Source organism: Cricetulus griseus, chromosome 3 (genome assembly GCF_003668045.3).
Source record: "Cricetulus griseus strain 17A/GY chromosome 3, alternate assembly CriGri-PICRH-1.0, whole genome shotgun sequence".
In the NCBI taxonomy this organism is placed as follows: Eukaryota; Metazoa; Chordata; class Mammalia; order Rodentia; family Cricetidae; genus Cricetulus; species Cricetulus griseus.
The window spans coordinates 209,559,771-209,568,728 of NC_048596.1; the positions used below are offsets into that span (position 1 = coordinate 209,559,771).

Genomic DNA, 8,958 nt, shown 5'->3' on the forward strand with positions numbered 1-8,958 from the left:
GAGGGAGAAAAAGGAGAAGGAGGAGAAAAGGAAAAGGAGTACGAGGAGCAGGAGGAGGAGCAAGAGGAGGAGGAGAAGGAGGCGGAGGAGGAAGCCGTGGCTGGTGGTGTGTACTTATAAACTTATAATAGCCACTCTGGGAGGTAGAGGCAGGCGGGTCTCTAGGGTTTTCTGAGCAGCCAGTCTAGCCAATTTATCAAAGTTCTGGCCAGTGAGACATACTGTCTCAAAGAAAACATAACAAACCCAAGGTGGATGGTACTTGAGAAATAACATATGATGTTGACCTCTGACATCCACTTGTACACACATATCCCCCCCCCACGCACACAAATTTAAAGCAAGAAAACTTAAATTATGGGCCTATTCTTTCATATTTTCTAGTAGAGCATCACTACATAGCCAGCTCCTCCCTACTGTCCCATATTCTTGAGTTGTGCACTTGTTGATTCAATCAACAATGAATGGGAAATTCTAGGGGAAATGCATCTACAGTACTTTTTTCCCCTCATCATCCCTAAATAATGTAGTTTAGCTACTATCAATGTGGCATTTACATTGTATTAGGTGCTGGAAGTCATCTAGAGCCATCTAAAGCATGCAGAGGGATGTGTATAAGTTCTAGATAAGTACTAGACTGTGACACATGAAGGTTTGCAGCATACACAGATTTCCATGTCTGTAGGGGACCCTGGGAACCATTCTGCCAGGGAGTGTGGAATAGGCTATGGCCTGCTCTAAGTTAACTCCACACTGTGTAAGGCAGTAGCTTGCAGGCTGTGCTTGCCCTGGATGACTCCACTTCACAAAACAGGTCTCTGCTTTAAGCACAAATGCTGGAGCAGGATGACTCCACATCCTATTAGTAAAGCGAGCAGCTGTCCTTTGCCCAGCCCAAACCTGGACAGACTGATAGCAAACTTAACTGTAGGTAAAAGGCCTGAGCCCACTTCAGAGTTTGAAAACTCACCCAAACCCACCAATACCTGATCTTGAAATCCCACCAGTCGCTGGGCTTGCCTTGAAATTCCACCAATCCTAACCCTGGAAAGCTCCACCCCAAGAAACTCTATATAAAACCTGCCTCCTCCTCACGTTTCCTGCTGCTTTTACCCTACCAGAGGCAGCCATCCTCTTGCGTCTTTCCCAATAAATCTCTTATGTAAGGTTTGTTGTGCTGTGTGACTTTGTGTTGTTCCTTGGCTCCTGACTGCCAGGATACCTTTGTCTTCAGAGCTGTAACACTAGTATAAGGGGAATTATCCACCGCCATCCGCCACAACTCGCCGCCATGGGCCCTGTGATCCGAGGGCAGAGGAAAGGCGCCGGATCTGTGTTCCGCGCACACGTGAAACACCATAAGGGCGCCGCGCGCCTGCGTGCTGTGGACTTCGCTGAGCAGCACGGCTATATTAAGGGTATTGTAAAGGATATCATTCATGACCCCGGCCGCGGCGCCCCCCCTCGCGAAAGTGGTCTTTGGGGATCCCTACCGATTTAAGAAGCGCATGGAGCTGCTTATCGCCGCAGAGGGAATCCACACAGGGCAGTTTGTGTACTGCGGCAAGAAGGCCCACCTAAATATCGGCAATGTTTTGCCCGTGGGCACCATGCCTGAGGGTACTATCGTGTGCTGTCTGGAGGAGAAGCCTGGAGACAGGGGTAAGCTGGCCCGAGCATCCGGGAACTATGCCACAGTCATCTCCCACAACCAGGAGACCAAGAAGACTCGAGTGAAGCTGCCTTCGGGGTCCAAGAAGGTTGTTTCCACCGCCAACAGAGCTGTTGTTGGTGTTGTGGCCGGTGGGGGTAGAATTGACAAACCTATCTTAAAGGCTGGTGGTGCCTACCACAAGTACAAGGCAAAGAGGAACTGCTGGCCACGTGTACGGGGTGTGGCCATGAATCCTGTAGAGCATCCCTTTGGAGGTGGTAACCACCAGCACATTGGCAAACCATCCACTATCCGAAGAGATGCCCCTGCTGGTCGCAAAGTGGGTCTCATTGCTGCCCGCTACGTGGAACCAAAACTGTACAGGAGAAGGAGAACTAGAACTCAGGAGCTAATAAAGTATGTGCTTTGGCAAAAAAAAAAAAAAAAAAAAAAAAAAAAAAAACACTAGTATAAGGGAAAATCTCTCCCATCATAGCTGCAACACATGCATTGGGGAAGCCTTTCCCCTCAGAGCTGTAACACACTTACTCCTGCAAATAAAATACTAGGAGCTATGGATTTACCAATTAGAAAACATGTGAACATATGGGCTGATTAAAACCACATCAGAAAAAGCAGGCCCTTAGAGTTTTTGAACACAGTGGACCAATAAATGATACAACCTCCTCATCTACCTCATTTAAAAATCTTGTTATCTGAGACTTTCCTAGGAAGGCAACACACACACACACACACACACACACACACACACATACACCTACTTGTCCAGAGAGGAGACCCACAACAGCCCAAAGTAATGGCTCTACCAAAGTCCAACTTGATGAATCAGTGAGTTCTTGAAGGTTACAAACAGAAGTGTGGGCAAGGGGTTCCCTTCAGGAGCTAAGATGACTCAAAACTAGCTGCAGCACTAAAAAGCCCACCCACAAGTCCACCTGAGCTTGGGTGATGACTCAAATGCTGTGACCATGGAGCTCTCTGGTTGTCTGGTAGGCAGTTCAGCAGATCAGACTCTGGGCTGCTCAGTCTCCTGCTCTGGTTGCCTCTGTTAACAGCGGGGAAGGGCCATCTTGACTCCTGCAAGTTTCAGCTTTCCCTGATGTGTAAAGTTTGTTTGCTTCCTGAGGTTTGGGAGCACCCCACCCCCACCCCAGCTCCTGGAAATTGGTATCCAATACATCACACCCTGAGACACAGGTGGAACCCTCTGATAAATCATCACACCTTCACTGCATCATCATGGGACCAACAGGTGACTAACTCCTGAAAAACTTCAGTTCATCAGGTCCCCATCTGACCAGGCCCACTCAAGTTTTTATTAGTTCAGGTGGGCTCTACGTCACCCTGCCTAGCCTTGGATCAGCTCTGCTCCCTGACAGCACTGTGACTAGGCTTATTGACATCTATCATGACTAACCACCTGCAGGGACTCTGCATCTGTGCCAGTGAGGCCATTTGAACTATGGAGCTTCTTTGATCCTTTCGTAGATGCTCTGTAAACTAATATCACCGTGTTACCTGACATTTAATGCCATCAGCTGCAGGGATGCAACACAGCCAAACCCAGGTGGAGTTGGATCATTGACTTTGACACAGGAAAGAATTTCAAGCTAAGCCAGTATGGGGCAGAGTTGGGATTTATTAAACATGACTTTTAGTGTATACTTTAAGCAGAAGGGTCAAGAGAAAGAATATCAGAAGGTAAGACACATGTGAGAGCCACCCAAATGAAATTGCAGGCTGGTTCCTTGGGTAGAGGGCGGGGTGGCACCTGGCACCTGACAGGATTACAAATGATGAGGTAAAACGCCAGATCATTGGGAGACAGGAAGGTCTGAGTTTGAGATTCCCAGAAAATGACTCAGAAAGGGTTTATCCAAAGTCATACATGATCATGCCTTGAGCCTGGGTCATTGCTATTTTAACATACAACATCTATATGAAAGAAATCGTGTCTACATGTCCACAGCCTTCACAGCAAATGTTAATTGTGCCAGAATGCTTGCTTGTGAGCTGGAGTAAGGCTCTGAGCTAAGGACAGCTTTTCCTTCCCATGTCTGCATAATTCTCTTTGTCTTTCTATTCAAATATGAGTAATTGAGTCTGAAATAAAAGAACATGTGGTAGTCATAGAATATTATTTTAAGATGTGTTACATTTGTTTATGTTGTGGAACATTTATTTAATGATGCAACGATATGTTGCATTCTTTCATGTTGCATTTGTTTAACTTTGTGAAGCTGTGTTACTTTGCCTGTCTAAAATACCTGATTGGTCTAATAAAGTGCTGAATAGCCAATAGCAAGGCAGGAGATAGGATGGGCAAGGCAGGCAGGCAAAGAGAATAAATAGGAGGAGAAATCTGGGAAGAAGCTATTTAAGAGCTAGAGAATGAGGAAGACTCCAGGGACCAGCTACCCAGTTACTCAGCAAGCCAGGAGATAAGAAGTAAAGAAAGGTATATTGGATGTGGATAAGTTAAGAAAAGCTGGCTAGAAATAAGTCAAGCTAAGACCAGGCATTCATAAGAAAGAATAAGCCTCCATGTGTGTGTCATTTATTTGGGAGCTGGGTGGAGGCCCTCCCCAAAGAGCCAAAAAATAAAACAACAACAACAGACCCAACTACTGCAGATGACAACCAGTAGCCACACCAGTCAAGTGAAATCAGTAGTATTTGGTGAATTAAAGCTAATAAAATTAACATAGCTTGTGAATCTCTGCTATTTTGGGGGAAACCAAGCAAATCTACCCATGTTTCTGACATGGTGCATTCCAGACACTGGGGAACAAACGTACAGAATGAGATTCTCTGTGGCCCCTCTGACTCTCAAGTTCCTGTCTGTAATTCTAGCATCTGTAATCTCTCTGGTGGCTATGTGACCACCAAAGCAAATAGCATTATTCCCCAGTTCTCAAGAAGCCAAGCCTCTGAAGCAAGAGAAAGCATCCCTTTGCTATAGAAGTCCTGCTTCCCTTCCTCAAAGTCAGAATGCAATGGCTACCCAAGCCCAGACCCTATGTCAGGATACAGCATTATGGGACGTGAGGGGTGAAGAGAAAGAAGTCCCATCTGGATGATATATAGTGAGGTGATACAAACAGTAAGTAGACGCAAGTGCTGTTCAGATTCTAAACATTACTGTCCTCTACACCCTCCTTATACTGCTCAAGACAACTGTTACTAATGAGGGCGCCAAGAACCCTCATGTTTGTTAAACTTTATTTTTGCACCAGATACTCCACTAGATGCAGTAGTGTCTTGTATGTGTTAATACTCAGTAACTGTTAGCACGATCACCTCTCACAAAGCAGTATGGAAAGGGCTAAGAGGAAGAAGGGTGTTTGGGAGCAGCCAGCTGCTGAGGAGGTGGGAATTCAACCCAAAGCTTCTCTGACTTTGTATACATTTGGCCTGAGGGGTGGCCAGAGGAATCCAGTCTGTCCTGTTAAGATCTGTCAAGTTCACCTTTTCAACTGGGTGGGGAGGCTATCTAGGGAATGTGGAGCATTCCTACTTCAGGGTTTTGGCAAAAAATGAAACAGGAGGCAGCACCTGAGAAATGACAGGAAATGCCAGATCGGAGAAAACTCCTCGATGCACTTTGGGGTTCCTTGTTGCTGTTTTCGAGACCTGGCTGACCTCAAACTCTCCATCCCCCTGCTTCAGGCTCCTGAGTGCGGAGATTTACGGGTGTGCACCCCATACCTGGTTCCTTCAAGAACTTGGAATCCTAGCTGTCACATTCTCTACCCTCTGTGTACATGCTCACAACAGCTCTGGCTGAGCATTATAATGCCATAGAACGCTTTCCCTCTCAAGACAGACCATTCTGGGGCCAATCAGATGGGTTTTCCTATTGAGATCACAGATTAGGGTTCATGGTGTCAAAGAACAGAGCCCTACTCTAAGTTAGTCCATAGTGCACAGGCAGTGGTCTTTCAGACTGTGTTGCATTGGAGAGACCCCATTCTCTCAGCAGCTGCTTCTGACACCATTGGGAAGGTGGAGAATGATCGTGTTCCGTGATGAACAAGTAAACATCTGTCTGGCAGCATCTGTGCAGCTCAGTTAATGACTTTTTCCTGGGAATAAGTCTAAACTGAGACTGTGGGAGCAATTGAGAATACTAAAATCACATCAAGGAACCCAGGCCTGTCTTAGGATTTCTAATGCTGTAATGAAACACCATGACCAAAAAGCAAGTTAGGAAGGAATGGGTTTGTTCAGCTTCCATTTCTACATCGCTGTTCATCACCAAAGAAAGTCAGGACAGGAACTCAAGCAGAGCAGGAGTCCAGAGACAGGAGCTGATGCAGAGGCCATGGAGGGGTGCTTCTTCCTGGCTTGCTCCTCATGGCTTGCTCAGCCTGCTTTCCTATAGAACCCAGGACCTCCAGCCTAGGGATGACACCACCCACCATTGAGTGGGTTCTCCTCTATTGATCACTAAATGAGAAGATGCCTTATAGCTGGATCTCATGGGGACATTTCCTCAACTGAGGCTCCTTCCTCTCTGATGAGTCTAGCTTGTATCTAGTTGACACACAAAATCAGCCAGTGCAAGGCCCAAGAAGCTTTGGACATACCAGACCAAGGAAAGGAAAAGATATAACTCCCTCACCTGGATCCCACAAAGTGGTGACCACCCAGCACTCTGATGCCAATAAACTCTTCATCTGGCATCCTGTGTACATCAAGGGCCAAACAGGCAGACAACTTCCATTGTTCCTGGAGCTTCAGCTCAACTTGGTTCCCTGCTGTTGACATGGCCTACTCAGTGGCTGTCTGCCTGTCATCTACCTGTTTTCCCATCTGCATCAGACCTGGTTCCTCCCCAGCAGCTGCCTACCTTCTCTCTCAGCTGTCTTGGGAGTAGACATGGCTTCTCTCCTGCTGGTTTGGGCTGTTACCCCTTCAGACTCCACCTGCATTTCTTTCAGCTTGCTCCCGAAGCCACTTGAATTCTGCTGTTGCCTCTTTAGCTTGTATACATTCTACAAACCACCTATAAGCTCATATAGATAAACCTACTGTGCACTGTGTAACATGAGAGTTAACATGAGTATGAAGATTGGAATGGTCTAAGCAAAAACACAACTCTTACCTCAAAGGGTTTTATTCTAGAGTCAAATATGAGTGACATGGCTTTGGAATATAGATTGAGGTTGCTTCAAATTCTGTGTTCCCGCATGGGCACAATTTTATCAAGTTTTATAGCAATAGGACATAAGACATAAATCAAGATGTTAAATATATTAGCAGAAACATCAGAGAGACAGGTTACAGCATAATGGAGAAAGCTCAGCTATAGGCCTCAGGGGCTATCTGGCCACATTCTTAGCTTTTTGGTTGGTGGAAGCTGCTGGTGTGCTGTTAATATATTCCAAAAAATTATTTTTATCTCTTTAGCCATAGGTTGTTAGATCCAACACAGAGGTGGGACAAGAATAGCTACTAAGGGGGCAAAAGATAGCTCAAGATAAATTGTAATCAGGCTCTGGACCTGCAACATTCCAACCCCTCCACATACCCCTGTTTTTAATTAGCCAATCGGCCTTTTCAGACTCGGGACTAAAAGAAACAAAATGCCTTTGCCTCAGCGTGGCCACTGAGGTGACAAGTTGGCATCCTTGAAGCCAAGCACCTTCTTACTTTGCTTTTGTCCAATACGTTCTGATCTGGAGAAAGACACAGGCCTGTTCTCTATTCCTGATAGAGGCAGGGCCCTGAACACCAAGTCAGAACCCCTCTGATCTCCTCAAATGTCTGATCATTGGTCTCAGTTCTGTTCTTTGATGTCATGAATCCTAATCTAACTGTGAAGAATAAACTGTGACTGATAAGCCTACTGTATCTTTCATAGGTATGTCCCTCAGAAATCTTGTCCCTACTGGTATTTTCTTCTCTTGACTCAGCCTTCCTAATGAGTTCTGAACCTTGTATTGCCTTAGCTGGAGCAAGAGAAAGTGGAAGCTAAAGGGCTCTCTGGGAAGGAGCTATTATCAGTAAACACTGGAAGGTGGCAAGAGGCTGTGAAGGAGGAGGGCGGGGCTGTCAAGACAAAGAGCCTTTAGATGGAAGAGGTCCCTGGGGTCAGAGGTCATCAGGCTGGCATGTGAATGCTGAACCAGTCCTTTAAACAGTCAGAATGGGCTTTATGGGGACAGGACACTGGCGCCTGAAAAAGCCTCCAGGAAGCAAAACCGAGAGCTCTCTGGACATCGTTGCCCTGGAGCTTCATACAGCCGCTCCAGAGACAGTTTGATCAACAGGGAGAAAGAGCTGGTGAAGGGATTCTTTGATGGTCTGAACTCTGGTGGAAGCAACACTATAGATTCCAAGCCCTTCATCCTCACCCATTTCTTTCCCATTATATCTTGTTCAAAGAGGAAAAAGAAAAAGAACCACCACCAACAACAAAACCTTCAAATCGAGAAGAGGCCACCAATGGCACAGGATCAATATTCTCAGTAGTACCAAGAGGCATCCGCCTACATGCCTGTTGTAGGAATATGAGCTTAGAGTTTCCAGGTCAACCCAAAGACTATGGTCAGTGTGCTACAATCAGCTCCAGTCATGATGGCTCACTTTGAGTCTATCTCCCTCCCTCCCTCCCTCCCTCCCTCCCTCCCTCCCTCCCTCCCTCCCTCCCTGCCTCCCTCCCTCCTCCCTCCCTGACTCCCCTCCCTCCCTCTCTCTCTCTCTCTCTCTCTTCTTTTTTTTTTGAGACAGGGTATCTCTATGCAGTCTTGGCTAGCCTAGAACTCTCTGTGTAGATCAGGCTGGCTGGCCCCAAACTCAACAGAGATCCTCCTGCCTCAGCCACTCAAGTTCTCAGATTAAAGATGTGTGCTGCTATGCCTGGCTTTCTCCATTACTTTCTCATGAGAGTAAATAATTTTGCCATTATTTTCCATTTAAACTATTTACTCTTTGTGCACGTGTGTGTGTGTGTGTGTGTGTGTGTGTGTGTGTGTGTGTGTGTGTGTGTGTTTGTGTGTGTGTGTGCGCACGCGTGTAATAAGCACCTGGTCAGAAAAGAGAACTTGCAGCAATCAGTACTCTTTCTCTCATGTGGGCTCCATGGTTGGAACTCTCAAGCTGAGCACAAAGGCACATGCCTGGAATCCCTTCAATGAGGATGATGGTTTCAGGATCAGCCCCAGCTACAGAGCAAGACCTTCTCAATCAAAAGACAAAACAAACAAAAAAAGGAAAGAATTAAACTCACATAGGTGTATTTGAATTCTGTACCAAAGAGAAAGTATGAGTGACATTAA

General features: G+C 46.2%; 1 pseudogene; it reads left to right on the forward strand.

The window, feature by feature from the left end:
- Positions 1-1,280: 1,280 nt before the first annotated feature.
- Positions 1,281-2,088, forward strand: LOC100761175 (annotated as a pseudogene).
- Positions 2,089-8,958: the final 6,870 nt, after the last annotated feature.